General features: G+C 48.4%; 1 long non-coding RNA gene across 1 annotated transcript; it reads left to right on the top strand.

Annotated features, from left to right (window-relative positions):
- The first annotated feature begins 4574 nt into the window (after positions 1–4574).
- Positions 4575–8232, top strand: LOC132368453 (uncharacterized). Its single transcript, XR_009504090.1, has 3 exons — positions 4575–4707; positions 6569–6620; positions 8024–8232. It is a non-coding gene; the product is annotated as an uncharacterized LOC132368453 (long non-coding RNA).
- Positions 8233–8399: the final 167 nt, after the last annotated feature.

The raw sequence follows: 8399 nt of genomic DNA, 5'->3' as shown, positions 1-8399 counted from the left end.
CTCTGCTTCAGAAGCCGAGGTCCTTGCAGAGCTCCGGGGTGGAGGGAGGTGCCTGGTGTGCAGACTCCCAGGGACCGTATGGGCCTGGCAGTACTGCATGTGGCCCCTTTGACAGCAGGTAGACAGCAAGTGGAGGGGCCCATCCTGAGGGCAAAGAGACAAGAGGCCACAGTGAAGATCCATACTCCAAAGGGAGAGGCATCTCAGAAGAGCTTCCTTGAGTCATTTGGAAACTTTTCTCATTGGTCTTAACCCTGAGCAGTTACTGTTAATATGCAGGTGAGTTTTCCCATCTTTTCTGTGCCTTTTTAGTGTGTTTGTGTTTGCACTGGGTATGTTGTGTATTTTCATGTTTTTCACGTAATGTTACATCACGAACATTTCCCCAACTTATTAAACATTCTCTGCAACACCATTTTATTGCTGCAGAATATCTAATTGCAAGTCTGCATCATAATTGTCTTAACATTCCCCTAATGATAAACACTTAAACTGTTCTATTTTTTCCTTACTGTAAATAGAGCTATTATGGACCTTTTTAAACTGAAATCTTGGCCTGTATTTCAGGGTATTTTCTCAGAACAGACTTTTAGAGGTAGAGTTTCTGGGACAAAGAATGTGAACGTTTACAAGATTCTTGGTGCACTGCCAAAGGCACTGCCAGAGAAGTGATGGGCAGGTCTGCACTCACCAGCGTGTGCCCATTGGACGCTTAGTGGCTTTGGGTAAGCTTCTTTTAGATAATCTCTGTCTTAATTAATAAGATAAAATGTGATATATATGCATATATATGTAAACGTGTGTGTATATTAATACCTTTGATTAGTAATGCAGGTGCACATTTTTTTTCCCTCTTACAATCATTTTTTAATGGCAGGTGATTAACAGTGGGTAGAATAAATAAGTTAGAGAGCTTACTTCTCCTTCCCTGCGGGGTAGCTGCTGTTAGCTGCCAAGAATTCCAACTCAGCTTGGCTGTTTAAACTCTCCAGCTTGTTTTTTTTTTTTTTTTTTTTTTAATCAAACTTGTCTGTAGGGGGGAAATCCCTCCGTATAAGCAATCAGAAATAACTTTGTGATGGCACATTTCAACAGGCTGTTGACAGGGGTGAAAAGACCATGGTAGAGGTTTTTCTCTTCATCCTGAGCATCTCCATGTCCCAGGGCACTGGCTCATTCTAACAGTTTCATGAAGAAGGGATGGTAGGACACTTCATCCCCTTTTAACTAATGAGGAAATCAAGGCTCCAAAAGGGGAGCCTCCTGAATCTGCTCCATGCCATCTCCCAGGGACCAGCTCCTCTTCTTCAGTTAGTAACAACCAACTGAAAGACCCCACGGGTCCCTTCCATTGTCAGACCATGGCTGGATGTAGGGTGCGGGGGAGGGTGGGGAAGCCCAGCCTGGCTTCAGTGGGAGAGTGTCGTCCTCAACTGGCAATGCCTGCCAGGGACACAGGGGTGGGAGGACTTGCACAAGTACCCAGTGCCGTCTAGATGCCCAGTACCACCCAGGTGCCCAGTGCCACCCAGGTGCCCAGTAGTTGCCCAGGTGCTGATATTTACAACATAGGTGGAGCCTGCCCCTAGGATCCCATTTCTTCTTCTAGCAGAGAAATTAGAAGGTTGGACATAAGTACCCCTATTGGTTTCTGTGACCTTATCTGGGCCATGTCCGGTCATTTTGCCTGACTTCAAGCACAGTCTCTTTTCTGTATCCTAGTCCTATGTGGCCAGGATGGTGTTCTGAACTGAGAAGGGTGTAAGAGCTGAGCCTTTGCAAATTAATGAAACGAGAGACATCTCCCTTCTGTGCCCTCTTGTCTCCACCCTGCCCTCCGCCACACAAATATACCTCATCACCTTGTGCTGCTTTCCTGCCTCCAGGCTCTGGTGCCCTGAGTCCTCCACACAGGGAAGAGGGGATGTGTACAGCCTCGCTTTCCCCTGTTTCCCCCATGCCAGCAAGGATGTGTGTGGCAGAGAGCTTTGCAATGTTTCTTCCTAAAGAATAAAACTTGAATTATGGCATTTCTGACTTCCTCGGGGTTGAAAGTTTGGGTAGAAGGCCTTCCGTGGGCATCTCCAATACTGTATAGACAGGCTTTAAGAGGTAACCCTTCTGGATCCTTTGTTTTTGTTTCCCCTCTGGGGTTCTAGCCAGGTATCTTTTGTCCCAGCAGAATTGCAAACATGTCTTTAGGAAGCTGAAGACCTCGGCTCATTCTGTGCAGATTTTAGTGACAAAGGTGGATAAAGACTCTTCATCCATAAACCCAACACATCTCTCTTGAATTTTTGTTCTGGGGTCCATAGTGTTCTGTACACGTGGCAACCTACAAAGCAACACAGAGCCAGGTAGATTCATAGTTGTGTCCAAAGAGGATTTTGCTTCCATCCTGAGGGATCTGTTATAAGGTGCTTCTCCTTATTCAAGCCTCAACAATTTCTAGGCCATCTTTCTCCCCACAGTATACCTCTAATTCACCTCAACATTGGCCACCAAAGTGATTTGCAAACCAGACCATATCCATACCCTGTTCCCTCCAGTAAGTACCTCCGAGGGCTTTCCACCACCTTTGGGGTAGTAATCAGGCTCCACAGTACGGCAGCCGGGCCCCTCATTACCTGGTTCTTTGCAGTCTCTGGGTCCAGCCTCATCCCTGGTCACTTCCACACATGCCTCATGCCCCAAAAATAACAGCTCACTTGAAGTTTCTGGAACTCACCTCTATTTCTCCGCATCTTTCATCCCTGCATTTGGCTGACTCCTTCAGAACCAGGCTCAGAAGTCTTCCTTCAAAAATCCTTCTCTCAGGGACTTCCCTGGTGGTCCAGTGGTTAGGACTCTGAGCTTCCACTGCAGGGGGCATGGGTTCGATCCCTTTCAGGGAACTGAGATCACACAAGCTGCGTGGTGAGCCAAAAAGAAAAAAGAATCCTTCTCTGACCTCCCACAGGCCTTTTATTTTCTAATTGAAGTATAGTTTATTTACAATGTTTTGTTAGTTTCAGGTGTACAGCGAAGTGATTTAGTTATATATATATATATATATATTCTTTTTCAGATATTCTTCCCTTATAGGTTATTACAAGATACTGAACATACAGTAGGTCCTTGTCGTTTATCTATTTTATATATAGTAGTGAGTATATGTTAATCCCAAACTCCTAATTTATCCCATCCCCCCTTTCCCCTTTGGTAACCAGAAGTTTGTTTTCCTGGTCTGTGGGTCTATTTCTTTTGCTAGCCTTCCACTGTGGGCCCTTCACAACTTGAGCTGATTCAACACTTTCCCTGTGTTGGTGGGTGTCCTCCAGAGCAGTGGAGTCCTGATAGCCTCCAAATCTCTGGCATTGTGCCTGCAGCACAGTATAAACTCAGAGAACATTTGTGGAATGAATGAAGGTGTTTCACTCCCTGGATGGTGGGGTCTGGGTGCTCACCGTCATTTTGTCCTGACATCTCCACTTGTCACCCTTAGAAGACAATATCTGATGAACAACAGCTGTGCACTAAATGGTCCTTCCCTGGATGACAGTGTGTTTGCCTCTGAGGCATCGAAGGGGCCCACAGGGTGCATTATCTTGACAGGGTGAATGCAGAACTCTTCCCTAAGTCCTTTTTGACTTAGAGGGAAAAAGAATTCCAGCTAGTTGAAAAATAAGAGTTGGCTGAAGTGTTTGGCTTGAAGTTAGAGACGGGGAGGTCTGTATATCTTAAGCATCCTTGGAGATCTATCATGTTGGCGAGAGAGACCTCTCCATCACAGGACGACCTCAGAAATAGAAGCTGGCGAATTCCATCCAAGCTCATTGCCAGGGCTCTGGATTTATGAATTCACCCATGAACTAAGACTTCCCACAGTGTCTATTTGTGATAGCAAAGCAGCAGAAACAATCACACCCGCAGCCATCTTCCTCATACACTAGCAAAGAGGGACAGAAAAGTCTTCTACTTTAAACTCCCTCATGTGTCTCAGGAAGCAGAAGATGCTTTCTGGGAATTCCCTGGTGGTCTGGTGGTTGGGACTCCATCATGCTTTCACTGCTGTGGCCCGGGTTTGATCCCTGGTGGGGGAACTAAGATCCCACCAGCCACGCAGCACAGCCGGGGGTGGGGGGAAGAAGCGGAAGTTGCTTTCTGATTTGCTGCTGAGAAGGCAGCGGTCCAGCGGTTATTTAGCTCGTTGCTAGGGGGTCATGGATGTGCACACTTATTCAACAGGGGTTTACTGAGCGCCCTCAGTCCCAGGCACGGGGTTAGGCAGTGCTTACCATGTTGAGAGGCAGTTCTCCATGGGTCTCTCTCATTCCTCACATCGTGTCAGTGAGGCACAGGCTGTCCTTTGTTCTGGATCATCTTTGCAAGAACGTTTGTGGAACAAGTGGCCTTGGAGGATGGAGACAGTGCTTCCCTCCAGAGCGGAGGGTGGGCGTGCTTACTGCCCATTATAATGGACTCAGCTTCTCCTAGCTCAGCACTTGCTTCTGGAACTTAACCCACTCATGTGGAAATGCAGCCACCTGGGACCATTCACATTGCCACGTGGGATTTGGGGACAAAGAGAACTGATGAAAAGGTGCTGGTATTCATGTCCCGGTTGTGCCATGAGTGATGAAGCCCTCGGTCTCTGAACAAGGACTCCCGTGCCTTCTGTCCACACCCCTGGAAGTGTTACAGGCTGACCTGTTAACTCGAAAGCAGGTAAAATCTCAGCGCCTTCACTGTTCCTGACAAGCTTATTGCCTTATTGAATTTTATATTCAAAACACTGTAAAATTAAAATATTTTTATCTTCACTTTGTTCTTTCAAACTGAAACAGAGAAGTTAAGTAACTCTTTCTGGGTCGCAGAGCTAGTTTGTATCACAGGGGAGATTTTTGTTCAACTCTCTCTGATTCCAGAACCACTCTCTCTCCATAACATGTCGAGCTGTTACACTGCAAGCGTTAAAGTGCCTGTAGGTTCATTGTGGCCCTGGGCCAGTTAAAATCCTGTTGGTCCCTTAAAGCATCCCTGTTGCCATGATGATAAAAAAAATACTCAGCAAGGAACGGCAAACAGTTAAGCAGCCTCTCCTCCAAAGGAACATAAACAAGATAAAATCATCATTGAGTTCCTTCCATTGCAGAAAAAGTTCTCCTCTAATATTTACATAACAATTGGCTCAAAGCCCTGACCTACTGCCCTTTCTTCTGGTGAGAGGATGAGATCCATTTCCCACCAGGCAGGGCAGGATGGGTTGAGTCATGTGAAATTCAGACTAAACAACAGCGTAGCTGGAGTGAAGGGTGTGCTCAGGGTGACAGACGTCTCGGCCCCTGGGCCGCCTCCAGACATTGATATGCCCTTAGAACCCTTGTACATTTCTACGGTGCATTGCCACATCTTTATGATGGAGACTGACCTGTTCCTTCAGTGGCTCCCTGTTGCCCATGGGACAAAGGCCACAGTCCATCTCTGGTCTACTGTACAACTGACCCAAGCCTTGCTTTCCCTCTGAAGCCTTTCCTAAGTCCATGCCATCCCCCAGGTGGAACTGGCCCCTCCCCACTTGGTGTCCACATTATCTGTATCATTTCTCTTACAGCATCAGTAACACTTTTCCATGTACACTTGTGTGCTTATCTCCTCCACAAAGCCACGCACCCTTAGAGTCAGGGCCTGTTATATTCGGCTATGTCACCCTCACACTTAGATAGGTACCTGTTTGTGGGTTGCAGCTATTCATTCTGACACATACAGACATATATGATCCATCTGTTTCTGGGTCTGAAATGTCATCATGAAATATTCTTATTTTTGAATGGAATACTTTTTAAAAGCACAGATCATCTAATAAGGGTGGGTATGAATGACATGATGTCATCTAGTTGGTCATTTTCCTCTTAATAAGAGTAACCTGGGTGGCAAACATCGGGGGTGCTTGAGGTGTGGGTGAGGTATGATGGACCTGAAAACACTTACTGTCTCTATTTTGCTAATCGTCCTGCCCAGGGCCAGCTCGCATGGCTCTGAGCTGCCTCTGTCCTTGGCCAGTCCTCAGTGGGAATGGGGATGCTGGCACAGAAGCCCAGGCCATGGCTGGCCGGGCCTGCTGGACGGCAGAGAGCCGGCCTGGGTGCCCTGGCCCCTGGCATCCCTGAGTCCTGCTGCCACCTGCTTTGCTCCCAGGAAGAACTCCCGCTGATTCACCTCAGCCTGTGGAGGGCAGGAGGCTCCCTTCCCCAGTCCACTGGCCAGACAGGCCTGCGTTCAGATGCTCCCTCGGCCTTTAGAAGCTGTGTGACCTCCAGCAAGTCCTTCCATCTTTCTGAGCCTCAGCTTCTACAGGTCTAAAGGGAGGATGGGGCGGCCCTCCTGTGAGGTTATTGTGAGGATGAAGGAGGACCAAGTGCAAAGAAGCTGGGGTTCACATAGAGTGTCCCCTCTTCTTCCAGCCCTCCCCCCTTCCATCACCCCTCTCTTCCTTTCCCCTCCACTTCCCTCCTTCTTCCTGAGCAGCCCTTGGAGACTTGGGGTGTGCATACTTGCTCTTATGTGTCCGGATTATCATCTGTTGCAGGCCCGCTGCATGGAAGCTCCAGTGCGTCGTTGGGGGATGGATCAAAGATAAAGTAAGCATTCTCCCTGCCCAGTGGGAACATTATTTATTTGCACACCCGTGTGTAATGGTTGCTGCGTGCACGTGTCCGTGTCCATTCTCTCACTAAGTTGCTCAGCTCCTTGGTATGGCAGCCTCGCCTATGCAGTCAGCCTGTGACCTCTCCCTCCTGGGTGGCGTCTTCACTGATCCTCCTTGGCCAACCCAGCCTTGCAGCTTCCATGTCACTGAAACAGGAGGGAAAGGGGCAGGGCACAACCTCTAAAAGAATGACATAGCCCTTGAGGACACGACATAAACTGGTTAGAACCAATGAGGTCCAAGATGGCAGAAGATTCGACTTCCAGTGGACCTTGAGCCTCACTCTACGCTCATTGTAATACGTTAGCATCTAAATGACACACCCACAGGAGCCATGACAGTCCTGATGCCGACCATAAAAGGCCAAAAAGTGGGTGGTGGCCCAGTTCCTGAAAAGCTCTGCCCCTTCTCCAAAATTGTTGGAATAATCCTCCCACTCATTAGCCTATGAAATTACCCAGCCTATACAAACTAACCACCCCATATTTTGGGGCCTCTTGCCTTCTGAGATGGCCCACCCTCTATCTGTGGAATGTGTTTCTTCCAAGGCTGTTCTCGCCTTTTGAGATGGACCACATTCTGTATGCGGAATGTATATCTCTCTAAATAAATCTACTTCTTACCTATCATTTTATCTCTCACTGAATTCTTTCTGTGATGAGACATAAAGAACCTGAGCTTCATTAAGTCCTGAGACCAGGTGTGTGATTTCAATGAAAAGACAGTGGGTGTAAGTCCCAATCTGAGCTGTGCAGTTTCACCACCGCTGCATCTTATTCTGGCTGGGCCTGGGACCCGGTGGGCTGGGGAGCAGGCTGTTCTTCCATAAAGTTTTCCAGGACACTGGGTAAGCCAGGGGGATGAGGCTGAGGGGAGGGGAGGGAAGAAGTGAGGTGCCAGGGAGCGCAGCTCCCGTGGGCCAGTTCTCAGACTGCAGTCAGTACAGACGGACCTGGGGCTGTGGAGGGAGGGAGGGAGGGGTGACTAGTATTCCTCTTCCCACACAGGCACCAGCCCTCAGGGAGGCCCAGGGGCTCATCCTCTCCCTGGAGCCTTTTTAAAGGAAGGCACTTCTGAAACTGAGCCGGACCCTGTGGGGCACCTGGGCATGGAAGCCTTTCTGTGTCCCCCATTTCTTGTTTGTAGGGAATAGACTCCAGCCTCCATGACCTTCCCTGAGTTCCAGTGGGCAGGTTCAAACAGTTGCTAATCAGGGAAGGGAGGGGATGCAGAGACAAGGGAGGAACAGTCAAGAAACAACAGTGCAGCCTTGGGGCAGGGTCCTGGTTCCACCTCGTGGAATGCACATAACAATATCTTTGAGCTCTTCTGCAGAACTAAACCCCCCAACAAATGGAAGATGTTAACAACTTGATGAAGCAGTCTTCATTCCAGAGAGAAGGGCACAGTTCGATATCCTTGAGAACCACAGAAGCTCATCAGGAGACCACCTGAGGCCAGATGAAAGGAGCACAGGTTCTGCACTCACCCTGATCTTTATCAGCAACCCCGGCCTTGAACCATTGCTATAAAACTCCTCACCAAATCCTGCCCACCCCCCCAGGTTGGAGCACACAATTTTTGAGGGCATGAGCCCTCTGCCTGGCAAAGCAATAAAGCTATTCTTTTCTACTTCACCCAAAACTCTGTCTCCGAGATATGATTTGGCACTGGTGTACACAGGCCGAGTTTCCAGCATCACTTCTGTGTG

Source organism: Balaenoptera ricei, chromosome 7 (genome assembly GCF_028023285.1).
Source record: "Balaenoptera ricei isolate mBalRic1 chromosome 7, mBalRic1.hap2, whole genome shotgun sequence".
In the NCBI taxonomy this organism is placed as follows: Eukaryota; Metazoa; Chordata; class Mammalia; order Artiodactyla; family Balaenopteridae; genus Balaenoptera; species Balaenoptera ricei.
Note: the sequence above shows the minus strand (reverse complement) of the source record. Positions and strands in the feature narration are given on the sequence as shown.